We start from the raw sequence: 18,532 nt of genomic DNA on the forward strand, positions 1-18,532 counted from the left end.
CAGGTACCCAATTCAACGGTCTGCAGGACGGACTGACAAAGGGGACAACCAGGACAGTCTCTTCTCTTCTCTTCTCTGTTTGTTATTTTATCCAATATCCCCCTTCCCTCCAAGGTAATAGTTTGGAACCTCGTCTAATCCGAGCTCCGTATTATTGCCTGGGTGGATTTGGGACTGGGCATCTCTGTTCCTGTGCTACTAAATCAGAAAGAGTATTTCAAATCTGACAATGAGGAACATGGATTATAAAATACTTAATCGGATATTGGTGACTAGGCTCCTACTGTACTGACTAAATTAACGCACTCAGACCAGGCAGGGTTCATACCAGGATGTAACACAACCATCAATATCAAGAGACTTCTGGCCGTCCTAGAAATTGGCGTGCAACACCCACCAAATGCTGCAGTATTTTGCTGTCGACAAAGAAAAGGCATTCAATAGTCTGGAATGGCACTACCTTTATGAGGTGATGCTCCACATGGGCCTGGATTTCGACTTCCTCCCCTGGACAAGGCTACTTTACACTGATCCAACTGCTAGGGTCGGAGCGGGAAGGATTAACTCTGAAAGGCAACCAGTGGAACGCGACACGAGGCAAGAATGCCCCTTGTCCCCTTTACTCTTTGCGCTGGCCATGGAACCACTAGCTGGTTATGCGCGGCAGGGACAAGCATATCTGGGGCTTGCCGTTTCCGGACACCTGCATCGGGCTATATGTGGATGACCTCCTGATCTTTCTTTGAGATACGGAGAGGGATTTGAAGGGGGCCTGATCTATGTTTGATCACTTCCTGCTCCTATCTGGGCTAAATGTGAATTGGTAGAAGTCCAAGATCTTCCCGATGGTACCACACGGGGTCCCACCAGAAGGACTGGAGAGACTGCACTGGGAACCTCAATGCCTAATGTACCTGGGTTTCAACATCTATCATGATCGCCAGGATCTCCTGGAGAGTAGCATAGGGCGAGTCATCCAGTCTCTCTGATGCCACATCGACTTCCAGAAGACCCTCCCGCTATCCGTAGCAGGCTGAATAGCTCTTTTAAAAATGGTAGCACTGCCTCGCCTTCTATATTTTTTCAGTACGCTCCCAGTCTGGATACCGTGGGCAACACTGAAGGACCTTGACTTCTTGATACTTGCCTTCATATGGGGACCGGGCCGAGGTGGGTAGCTTCGGCAACAATGCAACGTTTCAAGACAGCTGGGGGATTGGCAGTAACCGACTTTGAGACTTATTACATTGCGGCGCAACTACAACGGCTCCTGCAGTTAGTGGTGAGCAGGAGAGACTGACCAGGACTCAGAGCACACGGGCACCTCCCCTCGCAGATCTTGTTAAGGTGTTTCTCAGAGTGCGGTGCATGGCAGGCAGAGATACCCAAGAATTCCAAGTGATCACCAGATGTTGGAATTGTTGCCTACAAAAACTGCTCTTCCTTTGAGATAAGGAGAGGGATTTGAAGGGGGCCCGATCTATGTTTGATCACTTCGGGATCCTATCTGGGCTAAATGTGAATTGGTAGAAGTCCAAGCTCTTCCCGATAGTACTGTGTGGGGTCCCGCCAGAAGGACTGGAGAGACTGCACTGGGAACCTCAATGCCTAATGTACCTGGGCTTCAACATCTATCATGATCGCCAGGACCTCCTGGAGAGTAGCATAGGGAAAATCATCCGGTCTCTCTGATGCCACATGGACTTCTAGAAGATCCTCCTGCTGTCCGTAGCAGGCTGAATAGCTCTTTTAAAAATGGTAGCGCTGCCTCGCCTTTTATAGTTTTTCAGTACGCTCTCAATCTCAATACCATGGGCAACATTGAAGGACCTTGACTTCTTGATGCTTGCCTTCATATGGGGACCCTATTGAAGCTAAGCAATGGGATACGATCCTTGAAAAAACCCTGAAAGTTTCCAGAAACACGCTCTTTAAAATTATTACGTCTTTCACAGATCGTACTTAATCTCAGAGCCCGTTCAGAGGCACTTACAGGCAGCTGTCGCAGCTTGCCCCAGATGCAGGGAACAGGGAGCACACTTTCTACACACTTTCGACATATGTTCTGGATGTGCCCCTCACTTGTTGTGTTTTGGGGGGAAGTTACGGCCATGGTGGCAACAGCTATAGGTAGAGAAGTTCCTACCTCGCCGGGCCACTGTCTATTGGGATGGTTCCTGCGCACTGCTATTACTAGAATCACAAACAAATTGCAAGACCTGGCCTTCATCTTGGCCAAGAGATAAATTGCAAGGCACTGCAAAGCCTCAAGGGGATCCCAAATAGTAGCATGGAGGAGGGAGATTGAAAAATGGGCGGGATATGAGGGTAGACTACTCTTGAGGGGAGCCAGACAAGAAGCGGGCACTATTGATGCACCCTGAGTATGGGACACACTAGTGGATAGCTTAACCAACCCTGACTCTGACACTACCGCCACATCACCTGCAAGTTTATTAGCAGCAACACCCTAGAGACCCCTCACACGAATAAAGCTGCTACAAGAAGCTACAGAAACTTGGAGGGAACCGACTCATGTTAGGGAGCTCCATGACCCACACGTCTCTTCCCACCAGGTAACAGCACAAAAGAATAAGGCGCAAGGTATAATACGTACAAGACTAAGTACAGACTCGAGGAGGGAGGTGGGCTGGGATTGTTTTTTAAACAGGGGGCGGCCCCAAATGAATATAATTAATTGGTGAGTTTAAAAGCTTGATCAATATCTAGAGCGCAAATGCAACAATGAGCAGAGATATGCAAAAACCCAAATGTTTAAAAAAAAAAGAAGCACGCACCATTAGAAGCAGCGCATTTGCTTTAAAACACGCAAAACTTACATAGGCTTAAATACAGGTGATTCACTGGCCCTAAAACTCATCTTTCCAAAATCCCAGGCAAGCCAAACTAACAAAAGAGTCAGTCAAAAACAACATAAATGAACACAGGAGAAAAAAAACATGTGAAAGGGCCAGTTGCCATGAGAGGAAACAATAACAACAAGGGCAGGACAATTGGGACAGTTTCACCACACAAAAGACACAGAGTTTAAAAAGCACCAATTAAAAGTGAAGGGGGTGGGAAGGGCTTGCTGAAACCCAACAAAGTAGATGCAGCATGACTCGGTTCGAGACCGCGCATGTGCACAGTCTAGAACCTAAAACGAACTAAAAATCTTTTGAACAAACAAAATGACCTTGTTCTAAAAAGCCTAGCTCAAGAGATAAAGCCTAATGTAGGAGTCTTACTTCTCTTTTTGGCTGTCATCTTGGAATGGGGCAACTCATTTTATTTCACCAAAGAATGAGTTTTGACAAGTGTGTGCATTTGCTGTTAGTTATTGTAGCTTCATTCAACAAAATTACCTTATTCCAAAAAGGCCAACTCAGGAGATGACGTCTAAGGTATCTGAGCCTAATTTCACTTTCTGGCTGGCATCTTGTTATGGGGATGCTAATTTTATTTCACCAAAGAGCGATGTTGGTCATGGCCCTTCTTAGGGGAAATTATCCCAACACTTTTTGTTTTTTGCTCCTTGTTTTTGCCGAATCACTCAGCATGACCATAGAAATCTGGGCACCTTCCACCCGTACTGCAGAGGGAAGATGCACGCACCCCCTCGCCCTCATGGGGCAGGGGGTGCGCACGCAATGTGTTCAGGTGCATATCTCTGTGCGCCCCATAAATGGGTACACTACATACCCGGGGCTGGTACGGCACTGGCTAGTAGTGGGACATGGCACTGAGTGTGCCATCCACCAGATAGCTTGTCAACCCTGTATCAGGCCTGTCATTGCAGGCCAGTGGGGTGCCACTGCACTCCTCCCTAGGTTGCCATCACTTTCATCTCAGCCGACCCTGCGTGTCTCATACCACCAGGGCACCCCCCTCCCAGGGAAGGCCTGAAGGCCGCAGAGGGGTTAGTAGGCTAAAGGCCGAGTGAGTACATATGAATTTTCCCTGCCCAAGTTTTGAGGAACCCCCCACATGGGGCTTCTCCTGCCTCAGCCCTTCCAATGGTACACTCATGGGGAGTCTCTTGTGTGGCCTTAAGGCTCTGAACATGTCCTCACTGTCTAGTCAGTGTGGTAGTGCATGCGTCTTCCTACCCCATCTATGAAGAGGCTCTGACACGGTGATTGTAAACATGGGCTAGTCTGTAATGCAGACCAGGCAGAGTGCACTTATACCTGCGGGGTGTTAACTATGTGCTCAGCCTGCTAGTTCAGGCCAGGGTGTGTGTACAGCCACTTATGCTATTTCAAATACCTTCCCAGCCTGTGCCGTAGATGGCTGGAGGATGCACTCTGGCATCTATGGCAATGTAGATAGATATCCTGTCTGCCATCGCAGACCAGTGAATGGATAACTGCGTCCCCTGGTGTTCTAACTCCCAAGCTCTTGCACCCATGGTGTTAGTGGCAAGGAGCCCGGCCATCGCAGGCCAGGTGTGCGCAATCGCACGAGTAAGGGGGTTCACTCAAGTCTGGCTTGCCCGGGCAGGGTAGTGAGCGTGCACTCACACCTAAAGGGCCAGGGTAAGTCTATGACCCAGTCTGCCATAGCAGACATGTGATGGCACACTGGCAGCCATCGTGTAGAATGACAGATCTCTGCCATTTGAGGGTCAAAGGGGATAGATTGGAGAGAGAGGCTCTGACACTTAGCCTCTAGGCTCCGGATTATGGCCGCACCAAAGATTACGATTTGAATTTCATTGACCCATGGCAGACACGCCTACAATTTAAGGAAGATATCTGTGGTTCAAAGGGAAACCTCTTGAACCACCCCTAACGTCAAAGACACACAACAGTATACCTATGGGTGCCATCCTTCAGCAAGAAGTGAGATATGCTTGCGGGGACGTGGGATTGGAGAACCTCTGTGTGCTTGGACTGGTCTGGTGCAACCTTTATCATTGGGCACCAGAAGTTGGGCCTCCTTTCTATGGTGGTACAGAATTTGCAACTCTTCACTGTGTGACCAGAATTGCCTGGTGCAAACCATCTCAATGTGCACCTATCATAATGCCTCACTTCCAAGGAGGTACGGAATTTGCAGCTCTTAGTGTAGGAGACCTGAAGTGACTCATACCAACACGCACCAGACGCTGTGCCTGGATTGCCTGTGCATAACCCTGATCATCGTGTACCGCTCGGGGTGCCTTTCCCTAGCGGGAGGCTCCCCTTTGTTACTCCCTATTCATCGGTTGTTCCCTTTTTGACCCTCATTGCAGGTGACCAACTGCCCTCTCCAGACCTGGCCCCTCTGGAAAACATCTTGGTGCCAGGTAGTAGCGAGAGAGATTGACTGGATTGAAGGAACGTTTCCAAGATATTTTGGAGGCGGATCAAGAGAGTCTATTGTGTTTTGGGACCTGTGGGTGAACTTTCCGTGCTGCTAATCTTCTCTTGTTTACGTCTACCTCCTAATTAAAAGTTGCTACATATCCCCACCTACTTCTCGAGGACCCAGACTAAGTGTGACTTCGGCCGTGTGTGGCATAGTATGCGAGAAGCAGGGCTGTTATCTTCTATAATCGGGGTGAACCAGAGGCTAGAGGGAGGCTAGGCCCACGTAGTCTGCAGTGTGTGATCCTTTGACCTGCTGAGTGTGTATATGTGCAAGAGTGCTCTGTACGGATTGGGTTACTACCTGTTGCATCGTGTAACGGTGCAGAGTGAGTGGGAGTGACAGTCTGCAGACTGCCTGTGCTTCATGACACAGGCCGTTGGTGGCATTTTATACATTGATTTCATGCCAGAAGCACAATACATTTTACATTTTATTTACCCGCGAGGCTCCGGCACGTAGCGCTGCTAAAAAGTGTTTTATTTTCATGTATGAACGTATTTTTGACATTGTTGTGACCCAGAGTGTCCCCCAGTACCATGTGGGACTGTATTATGAGGATTGCTAGGATGGGCCTGGGGTGGATAGCGTGTCACACCTCGTAAGGGTGTTCCTTCTCTATAGGAGTGGGGGTTAAATTAGGAATTTCCCACAGTGTGAATACTATTGATATCATAACGATACAAGTGGGCCTAATTCTGCCAGTAATATTTCTAAATGTGTTTTATGCCCAAACATATATTATGGTCATGTTATAATATGACTATGTGTGTTGAATATATACTTTATTTACATACATCATGCGTGAAGTCTCTTTTGTGACACTCAGGTTATTTATTGCATGTGACTTGTGTGCATTTGCTTTACATATTGCCTCGGAGGGAAGCCTAACAGCTCGGTGCCAAGCTATACAAGGGTGAGCACAGGTTATACAGCAAGTGTTATCACCCGCCCTTGACTTGAGCGGTAGGTTCTGCCTGGCTGTGGGAATCCCTTCAGTCAAGCAGAAAGTGCTGGTTCCAACAAATGAATTTTGGCGAGTATGGGATTTTCTGCTAGTTATTGTAGCTTCATTTAAAAATGAGTAAAGACTAATAAATGGGGAGGAGCAAGCAGGCCCCCACAGAAGAAAATATAAAGTAGTCCCTCAGGCTATGCAATGCAAGCCCTTGATTGGAGGTGAAATTATACACCCAAACAATATCATTTGGTCAGAGATTAGATTCATCTGGGCTGAGCAAGTTGTAATTTACCAAGGGCCAGATGTACTACCCTTTGTTTGGAGCCAAAAACGGGAGAACCTCCCGTTTGCGGATGAAAAAAAGGGTAATAGCATGTACTGACTCGCAAAATAGCATTTGTGACTCTCGCTAGTAGGAAGGGGCATCCCTTCCCAATAGCGAGTGAACATGCTATGTATTAGTGTTTTGTGTTCCCCTTCCCCTTTGTGAGTATGTTGGAAAATATTTTTTAAGAGCAGTCCGTGGTCCCAGAGACCACTGGCTGCCCTTAAACATAAAACTGAAAAGTTTTATTTTTCTCTTTTAAATGCATCCCGTTTTCCTTTAAGGAAAATTGTCTCCATTTAAAAAAAAACTGCTTTATTAAAAAAGCAGTTTCAGGCATGATGGTCTGCTGAGCCCTGCAGGCCACCATTCCTGGGAGGGCCTGTCATTCCCAATGGGCTCAAAATTGCGAGAGGCTCATTAATAATCACAAGCCTTGCAATTTGAGACCCCATTGTGAATTGCAAACAGTGTAAAACACACTGTTGTACATGCAAAATAGCGCAATGCAAATTGCGAGTCGCAAATGTCTCGCAATTTGTGATGCGCTATTTTGCATGTCATACATCTGGCCCCAAGTCTCAAATCATTGGCTGAAAAAGGCTGGTCATATAAAGTCAAGGTGGAAGTGGGCTGTCACCACATCTGCTCTATGCATATTGGAGACAATATGTCTGCTTGTCAGTTCGGCTGTCCAAACCCAGTCCTAAAAATTAGTTGGATGATGTGGAGCAGTAGAAACACACAACTCTTCCAATCAGAAGAAAAGTAAAGAAGATATGCTCCTTAGGAGATCAAAAGCAAGAGAAGGAAAGCCAGTGAATACGAAGCAAGTAAATGAGATCGACAAGAAAGCACACCAATGATAAACAAGGGGCTGAAACAAACAACTGATGGCTGAAAGCTATCCGTTGGTGACATAAGAAAATTCAGTCCAGCTGTTTTGCTTGCATTTTTTAGAGCCATGTTAATGGTAACTTTCATTCTCTCAGGTCAGGCCAAACGTATTGTTTGTTGTCTAAATGAAGGATTTACTGTTAATGTTTAAATGGTTTATTTCGAGCTGAAGGGTGTTTTAAGTCTCTTTAGGCATAGGGCTTCTTATTGTTTTAGTGGTGTTAAAGAGGTTGAGTTTGACAAATGTGAATCCATTGTCAAATGCAGTAGGCCTTTTTAGGTCTCGCCTAGCGTTGTAGCGCGCATGCGCTACTCGCTCTGCAAGGCATATTGTAGTAGGGTGAGTTTTATAAGTGGAGGTGAAGCCCTGCCCCTTTGTTTCCATTGGCTTGCGTCATCGTCCATGCTAAACAATGGCTTTCGTTTGTAAATTAGGCTTCTTAGTCCCTCCCTGTTACCGCCCTGTCTCCTTTTGGCTCCACCCATCTGGAATGGATCGGAGTCTGTAAGTACTCTTTTATTTTAATTTTCAACGCGGTCTGCTTAGGCTGCGCTTGTTTTTTATTTCCAACACTGCTGAGCGCGGTTCCCGCTTCAGGTACACCGCGCTCTGTTTATTTTTTTTACTTTAAGACTGAGTGCGGCGCCCACTTCAGGGACACTGCGCTCATTTATTTATTCATTTTTTTAAACTTTAAGACTTTCCCAGCACCTCAGTGTGACGCGGGTATGCTAGAAGGGTGAGTCTGACTCCTGTTGTCCTCTGGCCTGGCTGGGTTCTTTGGCCCCAGGTCGCAAGTGCCCTCTAAGCCCCATGCCGCCTTTCCCAAGCCATGCTGGAGGTGAAGGAGCGCGTCTGTGACGTGGCAAGTAAACCCGCCCTCTCCTTGTACGCACAGGGGCTTTGGAACTGACCCCCAAATGCCATCCACTTTCCCTCTCAAAATCAGCTGCAGGTGTAAAGCAGAACCTACCTCCTCACAAAGCTTTATGGGCCCGATGTAGGTAATTCTAATTTACCGATTCATAAATACTGAATCATACCGATTCGGTATTTATGAATCGGTAAATTAGAAGGTGGGAGATGTAGGAAATTTTACTTTTTGATTTACCGAATCGGTAATATTCGGTATTTACCGAATCGGTAAATACCGAATCGGTATTGCCCATTGATTCCTATGGGCCTTGAAGCCCATTGGAATCAATGGGCAATACCGATTCGGTATTTACCGATTCGGTAAATACCGAATCCTGCAAGGGTGCAGGGGGTGTCACTTTGACAACCTCTAGCACCCCAAGTAAAGGCATGTGTGCCATGTGGCACACATACATGCCCTAATGGCATCTCTGTGTCTCACATTGCACAGTGTGCATGCACAGATGTGCATGCACACCTGGATTCGGTATTTTACCACACAATTGTATTGGGTGGTAAAATACCGAATTCTGAAGGCCTGTAGCACTGTGAACAGTGCTACCTACATCTGGGATTTACCGAATCGGTAAAATTACCGATTCGGTATTTCACAGAATCGGTAATTTTACCGATTCGGTACATTTACCGAATCAGTGTAATAATGGCCCCTACATCTCAATCACCAAATACCGGTCGGTAACGGCCGAATTCGGCCGTTACCGACCGGTATTTGGTGGCCTACATCGGGCCCTATATGCCAAGTGACTGACCCCTAACCCTGGTGAGCTCCAGTCAGGGCCAGGCACACAAATCCCCCATGTAAAGGGATGGGCTGTACAGAAATACCCCAATAAATATGAATGACTGCTAACTGAGTACTATAGAGTCAGGCATGTGACTGAGCTTTGAACCACAGTGGGTTCTAGATGAAGAATGTGTTCTTCCAGTGAGTTCTTCTTATGGTAATAACCACATACTCCTGACCCCAACAAAGCGCTGGAAGGGCATTTGAAAGATAAAGTGTGTTTCTTGTCTGTGTGGGGGAGAGAGACAGGCATAGAGAGGGAGAGAGGGAGGGGAGGAGAGAGAGGGGGGAGAAAAACACGGGGGAGAGAAAATGCACGCTTGTGAATGCCTATGTATGTGAGTTTGCATGCGAGCCTTTGTGAGGACGAGAAATAATCAGTTTGAGAGATGTGTGTGGGAGGGATGCATGTGTTTTTGTGAGCACACCTAGGGAACTGTGCACGTGTGTGGGATCACATTCTGGGCCACCACGGTCTCAAAACTTTAGGGAAACAAGCATTTGCAATGCAATAGTCTTGCATTTGCGAGACTTTGAGCTACTGGCATTGTAAATGACAAACCTTTCATCTACATTTTTTTCATTCGGCATTGCGCTTTCACATTAAGAATAGCTGCCGGCCCACCCCGCGAGTGCTGTGTGGGCGGCAGCTATTATAAAGTGAATAGCTGCCGCACACACCTGGCACCTGGGCCAAGACTCGGGTACAGCGCCCGCATCCGCTCAGCGGAACTGCATCTGCTCTCTGCCCAACTGTCCCAGCTCTCCCAGCCACGTTCCATGCCCTGCTACTTTGAAAGGTGACCATCTGCTCTGCGCCACCCGCGTGAACAACCCTCAGCCCTCCCTGCACTTCTCACCGCAATAACACCCCTTCATCACTCCCCAGACAGCGTTTGACCCCCGCCCATTTCTCCTGAGCGCCCTTAGGCACCACCGTTGACAAGGAACTGCAACCGATCTCACTGGCCCCAGAAGGATGAATGGCCTAGGTTCTGCTCTGGGGGCTGGCCTCCACTAAGGCCTCTGGTCCAGCCACATCCCTCTTCCTTCGGAGAGGGGGGGCCGAACCAATGGGTAATTCAGCAGACTCGTACTCTGAAAACATCAGACCTTGTTCTTGGAGACTCATCTCCTGAGAACAAGGGGCAGGAAAGCACGTCATGCCTGCAGTACTAACAAGCATTTGCAATTCAATAGGTCTTGCATTTACGCGAGTTTAAGCTATTGACATTGTAAATGACAATGCCGTTTATTTATGTTTTAAAAAACAAAAATAACAAGAATTGTGATTTACAATGCCAATAGCTTAAACTCGCATGAACGCACGCATAAATGCAAGACCTATTGCATTGCAAATGCTTGTTTTTAGAGTGATTACAGTGACAACGTCTGTAAGCCTGACTGTGCCGATTGTGAAGAGTTATGTTTTACTCAATAGACCTAATTAGGGATATTGTGGCTATCTATTTTGTTACCTGAAGGCATGCAATTTGTCACTAGTCATGGGGCAGACAGTGTCAACAAACTAGGTTTATGAGGTTAGTTGCTGTTTATGATAAATATTTATTTATTTATTAAACTGTGCGATTACTTAAAATCTTTACAGTATAAAACACAAAGAACATCACCCCCCCCCCCCCCATGAGCCCGTCGCCCAGTAAAACCATATGTACAACTTCAAAATAGAATAATGGCTAATTTTGCCACTTTTTGTCCAATCAAAGTTCTATTAGAAGAAGGAAGGTTTTTGTCTGTTCCTTAGCTTCACGCCAAAATATTTAGGTAGGTGATTTATACCCTAGTGATCTGTAAGGCCCCCTTTGGGAAGGGTTTTTAACCATCGTTCCCACAGTCATTGCGTGCACTGCTTTGCAGACTGTATGTTGCATATGTATTAGTGATTCTGTGTTGCAATATTGAGTTTCCTGCCCATTGAACCTCCCGAGGGAGCCTTGGGCTGCTCTGCCATCACTACCTGGATAGTCAAGGGCTGGAGGAGTGGGCTTGGCTTGCAGTTTGGAATGACTGTTGTATAGGAACCCGAGGAGGCCAGTGGTGAACAACTCGGTGGATACCCAAGGGGCCAGAGAAAGTCTTCACAAGACCGTAGACCATCACAAAACAGAATCTTGCACCTCATTTCTCTAATCCCATTTTGCACACTTCTGTGCAGGAAACTTGTGTTATTTGGTAAAATATCTGGATTTTACATTTTCGAGGAAAGAGAAACAGCCCTCTGTGAAAGGGACAATGTCTGCATGCTGTAGGGCTAGTCACCCTAGCAGCAAGGGTATTGCGTTGCCAGAATACATTTATTTTCGTGTGCTTCCAGGCCAAATTCATATAATCTATGCATAACTCATGGAGTGTTGGAAAGTGATACAGGATCCTGTAAATCGTTTGGGTATTTATACAGTTGAGTTAGAAAACGACATTTCACATATTTACAATTGCACTACATTTCACATGCATTTAAAATCTTCGGCACGGCGATTGGTTTTCCACTATCGCTATCGCTTGAATTTCAGACAGATGCCACAGCCAGGATTGAAATCTAGGCTTCTAGGCTCTAAAGTCGGCAGTTCATCCACTGGGTAGAAAAACAATCAGCATGGATGACGATCTACACACAAAATGCTCTGCAACAAGAAAGGTGCAAAGATGTTAAAGGATCCACTAATGCACCATTTCTCTCAAGAGATTGATGCCAGCTGCCTTTGAAGATCAGTTACCCCTTGAAGATGAGTTTCTTAATAATGTTTCAGTGCATCATATTGGACGGACGGTTTTGTGGGTGCACCCAATAGCATTAAGGCTTTCAGACCCCGTTTGGGGGGACTACTGGGTAGCCGGGGGCAACTGGCTCCCAATTGTGGTGGTTGAGGTCATTTGTCTATGGCATCCTGGGGTCTGTCCTATTATGTCCCTGCAGAGTGGGCCAAGTATAATCCTTTCCACACTAGACTCCCATGGTAGTGAGGGCGAGCAGTCACTGGTTTCTCAGGGAGGTAGCGTGGAGGTGCAAACGCTCAGAACTCAACCAACACACACAATGATGTATTGTCTAGCCCAGTGCTTATCTTTTAGGTAAAAAGAAACTACTCTAATATCACTACAGAACTATATAGAACACACATCAATGGGAACATAACACAGTTGCATCCCCATCTCTCCGTTATCATCCACCCCCTGCTTTGGTTGGGATCCCATTGCTACAGTTCCTAACATACTTTGTGTTTAGGCATCGACTAGACACAGATGGCATCATGATGAAACAATCTCACAAGTCAAATTTGCAACTCACGTCAGTGTCTTTTTATGCTTGTGTAAAAGTCTCAAGAGTACACGGCAGACTAATATGCGCTTGCTAGTCTCTTGTCCCACATCTACGCTAAGACGTTTATCTGCTGGTGTAAGAAAGTGGCTCTGTATATACTGCACCAAAGAAAGGTACAGTGTACAGAGTCCCGCAGTCTCCAGAGGTTTGGCAGAGGCTAACATTAGATATAACCTTACTCTCTAAAGAGGTAGCTTGGTCGAGCAGTAAGGCAGTATCAGAGGACAGTGTAAAGCATTTGATGTACACACTCAGTCAGCAAATGGTCACACACACTCAAGAACTGTACTCTAGGCCAATTGTTTTGTATAAAACAATATACTGTTGTTTTATTTCTAGAACCAGTCAAGCCTGGTGCAGGTAGGCATAAAAATACTTTTCAGTAGTAAATTACTTGTATGAACACAGTTCAATATAGCAGTGTAACTTGTACTGGTTTTGAATACAGTTTTAAGAAAGCAGTTTGCGACACATTGCAGGTATAGTACATTCAAGTAAATGAGCTTTTTAAGTAAAATGCAGTTAATTACTTTTCAGATTGCTTTTGCTAACACAGGACTGGATCCTGGATTCAGTCCTGGGACATTTCCTGAAAACAGGCGAGTAAATGCGTTTTGGTTAAAGGTATGATTTTTAAGGAATATTGTTGCATTTCAAAAGTTGACACTTAGAAAGTTTTTCACATAGAATCACCAATGTTATCCTATGGGAGAAAATTCACGTAGCAGGTAAGTTAGGTTATCATTACTTTTTTTTACTCAGTGCTGGATCCTTGATTCAGCACAGGGACATTTCCTGAAAACAGTTGAGAAAATGCGTTTTGGTTATTCGGCTGATTTTTAAGGAATATTTGCAGTTTTCAAAAGTCGACACTTAGAAACTTTTTCGGAGAAAAAGTGTCAATGTTATCCTATGAGGAAAAATGAGTTTACGGTTTCAAGGTAGGTAATCGGTCTTTTGAGTTAGGGTTCTGGGGTTAGACTCAGGGGTCTCCCAGGGTCAGTGATGCACTGTTGTTGCACCCTCAGTGGCACTTGGGCGGCCGGGTGAACAGTGTTGAGGCCCAATGTTATCCAACAGGGGGTCTGTGGTTAGTGGCGGCTGGCAAGCCGGCCACAGGGTTGTGGGAGCGAAGCTCCTAGGATTAAGCTCAGGGCATGTTGGGGACCAAGTTAGCACCAAAAAGGCACCCTCAGTAGCGCTAGGGCAGCCGGGTGCAGCGTTCAGTTTTGAGGCCGGGTGCCCTGTTGATTTCAATGGGATTTCTCCAGGACAAAGAAACACTGCAGGCTCAGGGTTGAGGATCCTCCAGGAGTGACCACCACTTCGAGGGGTAAGTTGGGATGTAGAGGGATGGATGGCACCGCTGGATTGGGCACACAAGGCTGTGGGGCGTCGGGTGCAGGGGTGCCTTTGGACGTCGGATTTTCTTACCCGCTCTGGTCGCGGTAGGGGGGGGAGCTCTGGATTGAGGCTGCAGGCGTCGTCTGGAGGCTTGAGGCAGGTAAGGGGTTGCCGGATCTCGGGCCAGGATCGCTGGGGGGACCTCCTCGTGGTGATTGTTCACTCAAACACGGGCCAGGCTTGGCGGGTGCAGAGTGTGCTGGATTCGAGGTTCCTGGTTGGCACCAGAAGCTGCAGTTCAAACACGTCTGCTGTTCAAGGGAGAATCAGCTTGGGAATGCAAGCAGGTCCTCCGGGGTTTGTGAGGTTGCTGGCCGCTGGACACGCGGGATTTCGCAGGAGCAGGTTCGAGGGGAGACAGGCCTGTAGGGCTGGGGACAAGTCAGTGGGTGTCGTCCTCTTGTTAGCTCTGCACGGCTTCTCGTCCTTCTTCTTTTCTTGTTGTTGCTGGATCTGAGGAAGGAAGGTTCAGTGTGCCCCTAAATACTACATTTAGTGGGCGTTACAGGTAGGTAAAGGTAGGTAAAGGTCAGGGACCAATGGGTCCCTTCCCTGGGGTGGGTACACCCCCTATTCTTCCACTCTCCAGTAGGGGGGGGCAGGAGCCTGTCTCTGGTTGGCTGGGTCCTCCCATCCTCAAGATGGCGGGGACTCAAGGTTGTGCTTTACATCGCCTCCCCCACCCTAGGGGTGGAGTTGGCAGAGGTGGGCACACCTCTCTTCCTCACTTTGTTTTTCCCGCCGGGTCTCCCGCCCAAAGTGGGGGTTAGAACCAGTGGAGACCAGTTGCTGAGTACAGCAATTGGTCTGGAGAGGCTCACGAAGGTGGTATGTCTTTGAAGCTTCTCTTTTGTGAACCCTGCCCATCCTGGGGGCAGAGGCTTGGCACCTCGCCCCAGGATGTGCAATATTTTCAGGCCCCCGAGAGCGGCAAGCTCTCGACCCAGGGGTCCAGAAACATGTCTGACTGTGGAAGCCTCGGCAGCCACTCAGTCAGGTCACTGGGAGTTGGTCGAGTTTCAGGGGGCATCTCTAAGATGCCCTCTGTCGTGCATTTTACATTAAATCCCACACTGGCATCAGTGTGGGTTTAATGTGCTGAGAAGTTTGATACCAAACTTCTCAGTCTTCAGTGCAGCCATTATGGTCCCGTGGAGTTCGTAATGACAAACTCCCAGCACCAAATACTCTTAATGGCAGCACTGCACTTTAAGTGCCCAGGAATGGACCTGGGTACTGTTGAGGTACAGGGCTCATGTATCTGTATCCTCACCACTGGCATAGGGCACCGAGCTAGAGGGAAGACTGATGTATGCCAGGGCAGTGTTTTGTGGGCATGTCGACTCTTTATTTTATTTTGCACCAAGACACGCAGCCTGCCAAGGCAGTGTATCAGTGTCATAGTACAGGGCCTCTAAGGGTGGCACAATAAGTGCTGCAGCCCTTAGAGGTCTTTCCTGGTCACAGTGCCCAGGGTACCTGTGGTACCACTTACCAGGGGCTGACCTGTGGCCAGAAATGCCAATTGGTTTAGTTTTTGGGGGAAGAACACAGGCCCTGGGAGCCTGATTGGCAGGTACCGAGGGCACACCAAGGAAAAGTGCATCAGTAGTCTGGCAAAAAGTGTGTGGGGCGGGGGGGGTTACTGCAACAGAAACCCACTTTCCTACAGCTGGTTATTGTTGAAGTTGCGTGGTGAATATGGTTCGCGCTCCTGCCCTCACAGCATTCGCTGCAGTGGCAGACTCACTCTGAACATTGTTTACAGAATGGCATTGGTGAGGCAGATTTCCACAGCAACAGAAATGTTTAACAGCAGGGTGCTTCACATCTGGTTGCTGACATGCGCTGAGGTTCAGCAGTTGCGTGCTACAGCCGGAGTCATCCATGGTGAGGTGTCTTTGGCAGTTGAGACCTCTAGGCTGATTGAAGTTCCTGCTTTGGTGGTGATGTACTATCACTCCCGGCATAAGCGGTGGCAGAACCAGTCACTTGAGCCCACGGCAGACTTCTGGGCGACATGGTGGTATTAATCTTGAAGAATCTAAATGTAGCTCCTGTGGAACCAGGCAGAGAGCCTAGGTGTGCCTCTTCATGAGGCAAGTCACTTCCTGCATCTCTCTTTGGGATAGTTCATTTTCTCTGGGTGCTCCTCACACCAGAAACACATTGGGCTTCTCATCCTGGACAGTCTCCCCTCTTGAAGGCCAGACAGGCAGCAGCAGGCAGGTTTCCAGGCACTTCAGACACATCCTCTGCTTCTCCAACAGAAAGTGCAGTCTTCAGGTGATATCCCCTCACCTCTAGGAGAATGGCTCAAAGGGGCTGTGTAAGTACTCTGTGGAGATCTGCCTTCCTTGGTCAAAGCAATCTTGTGATTGGAACCAAGTAGGCTGGCATGGATCCTACTTTCATACATTTTCCAGTCAGGGGATGTGTAGTCACTGTCTAAGGCCATATATAGTCTTTGTGCAGAGTAATGGTTCTCCCAGTCAGTAGCATTGAAGTGGACTCCATGCAGGAGTTTCCAATTCACGGGCACAATGAAGTGTGAGATCTCTGAACCTGGATGTCAGCAGCCTTCCTGAAAGAGCAACCAGGAACCGGCAAAAGGGGAGCCCCTTTCTAGAAACATTATCACCTTGCACAGCAGAAACTGCTGTCCTACCCCCTACCCCTGCATTCTACCAAATGACAATGCTCAGCTAAAAACTAATCAACAACCTTTAACTAAAAAGACCTCAGTTGAATTTCAATGTTAGTCTTCTGCGATGCAAAACCAGGTTATTTAAAATTCATCCGACTGATCCTAGTACTCAGACTCGCATAAAACACTGCCTTACATGTGCTAAACCCTAACGGCACGTACACACCCTCAACAAGCAGATTAGCATGAGGCCAAAGGTAACATAAAAGTCAAGATACCAGTTTCATATGCCACCAGGCAGGAACGCCTGTCCGTTTGCCATACAGGCGACTTCCCTATCCCAACATTGGCACACTGTTCTCTTATTATCACAATCTATGTTTGTCAAAAGGATCTTGCAGTGGAAGGTGCTGCGTTCAGGCAGTCTACAGTGCACAGAGTATGCGTTTAACTTATTTCACAGGTAATTGCATAATGTTGTTTGTGTAATGTTCCCATCACGATGATCTAATTAGTCATGAAATCAATTCAGGTGCTTTTTACTGTGCCGCAAATCCCCGGTTCTTGTAGAACACTATGTCAAACATCTTCAAATATGTACATCATATGCTGAGCCAATGCTTATTAAACTACTTCCAATCCAAGCAAGACGTCCCAGAGCACACTGTATATGTAGAGGATTTTTAAAGAAAGAGCTCCTGAAACTAGCACTTGGCACTGCCCCAAGATGGGGGGGGGCTGTCAATTTTTGGAAACGTCTGGGATGGATGGCAGAGAGCAATGAGAGTATCCCAATTTTAGGACTCACCTACTCACCTGAACAGCACGCGTGCACTGTCAGAGAAATCTTTTGATTAAAAAAGCTTCAAAACAGGCTTAAATCCAGCACATTACGTACCAATACTTACCTTTGTTGACTTCCACGTCAATCTCGTTTTCTTGCTTCTTATTGATCACGCCCCATGCTTCCTCACAGCTGCCTGACCCCTCTTGCTTTCTTCCCAGGGTTTCTGCCCCGGCCGTGTAGCATGAACCTATCACAGCTTGCTGTTTGAGACCAGTGTCCTTCCTCTGGCTACGCGCTGCTCTAGGTACTTTTTATTTTAACTTTTTGCCATTCACTCTACAAGATTTCATGAAACTTCACCATAACCCTCTGCTGTCAGATGTTGCTTCCCCCTTACCATTGATGCTCCTTACCACCCTCCTCCCACACACCTCCCTCTGCTTTCACTCCCAGCCTGTTGTCCATTGTTTCTGTTCCCTCCCTCCTCCCACACCCTACAGTGCTTTTTTAGACATATTGCACAGCAGTTCTGGCTGCTGTGCAACATAGCTTATAGAAAAAAAGCACTATGATGAAGTCAACGCTGGTCGTGTCATAGATCTTTTTTCTTTACCTTCATCTATGTTGTACAGAAGCCTGCTCTGCAACAAGCCTAAAAATAAATAACATTGACAAATTCACTAGACCTCACATACTCACATAGGCAAAACATATTGGCTTTGCCAATGCTTGTTTAAGCTTGCCTTGGAGACGGCTACAGTCTCACAGCCTCATGTAATAAACAAACCTAGTAAATAAAAAGTGCAAACATTTTTACATAGATGGGCTTTAGGTCAGCCCTGTTCATTTACTGGTCTGGTGTATTCAGCTGCCATTCATGTTTTGCTTTCGTCCTCCTTGGCTAATGGAGAGGGGCAGTGGTTTTGCCCACTTCAGGGACTGGCTCTTTCCCACAGTGAGTGCCTGCATTTTGCCTAATCTCTTGTGCACTTCACTGTTCGGGTTGGTATGCCACTACTTTGGCAAAAAAAAAATCCATACTGTGTCAGTTTTTAGGTAGAGCCTAGCCAGTGCTTGGCTCTTACGCTTTATTTAATA

The 18,532-nt window shown here is 47.1% G+C and overlaps 1 protein-coding gene across 3 annotated transcripts in view; it reads left to right on the forward strand.

The window, feature by feature from the left end:
* The window catches only part of LOC144830794 (glycoprotein-N-acetylgalactosamine 3-beta-galactosyltransferase 1-B-like), a 556,105-nt gene that overhangs the window by 264,333 nt on the left and 273,240 nt on the right, over positions 1-18,532 (forward strand). The gene's annotated exons all lie outside the window — the stretch shown is intronic.

This window comes from Lissotriton helveticus, chromosome 1_1 (assembly GCF_964261635.1).
Source record: "Lissotriton helveticus chromosome 1_1, aLisHel1.1, whole genome shotgun sequence".
In the NCBI taxonomy this organism is placed as follows: Eukaryota; Metazoa; Chordata; class Amphibia; order Caudata; family Salamandridae; genus Lissotriton; species Lissotriton helveticus.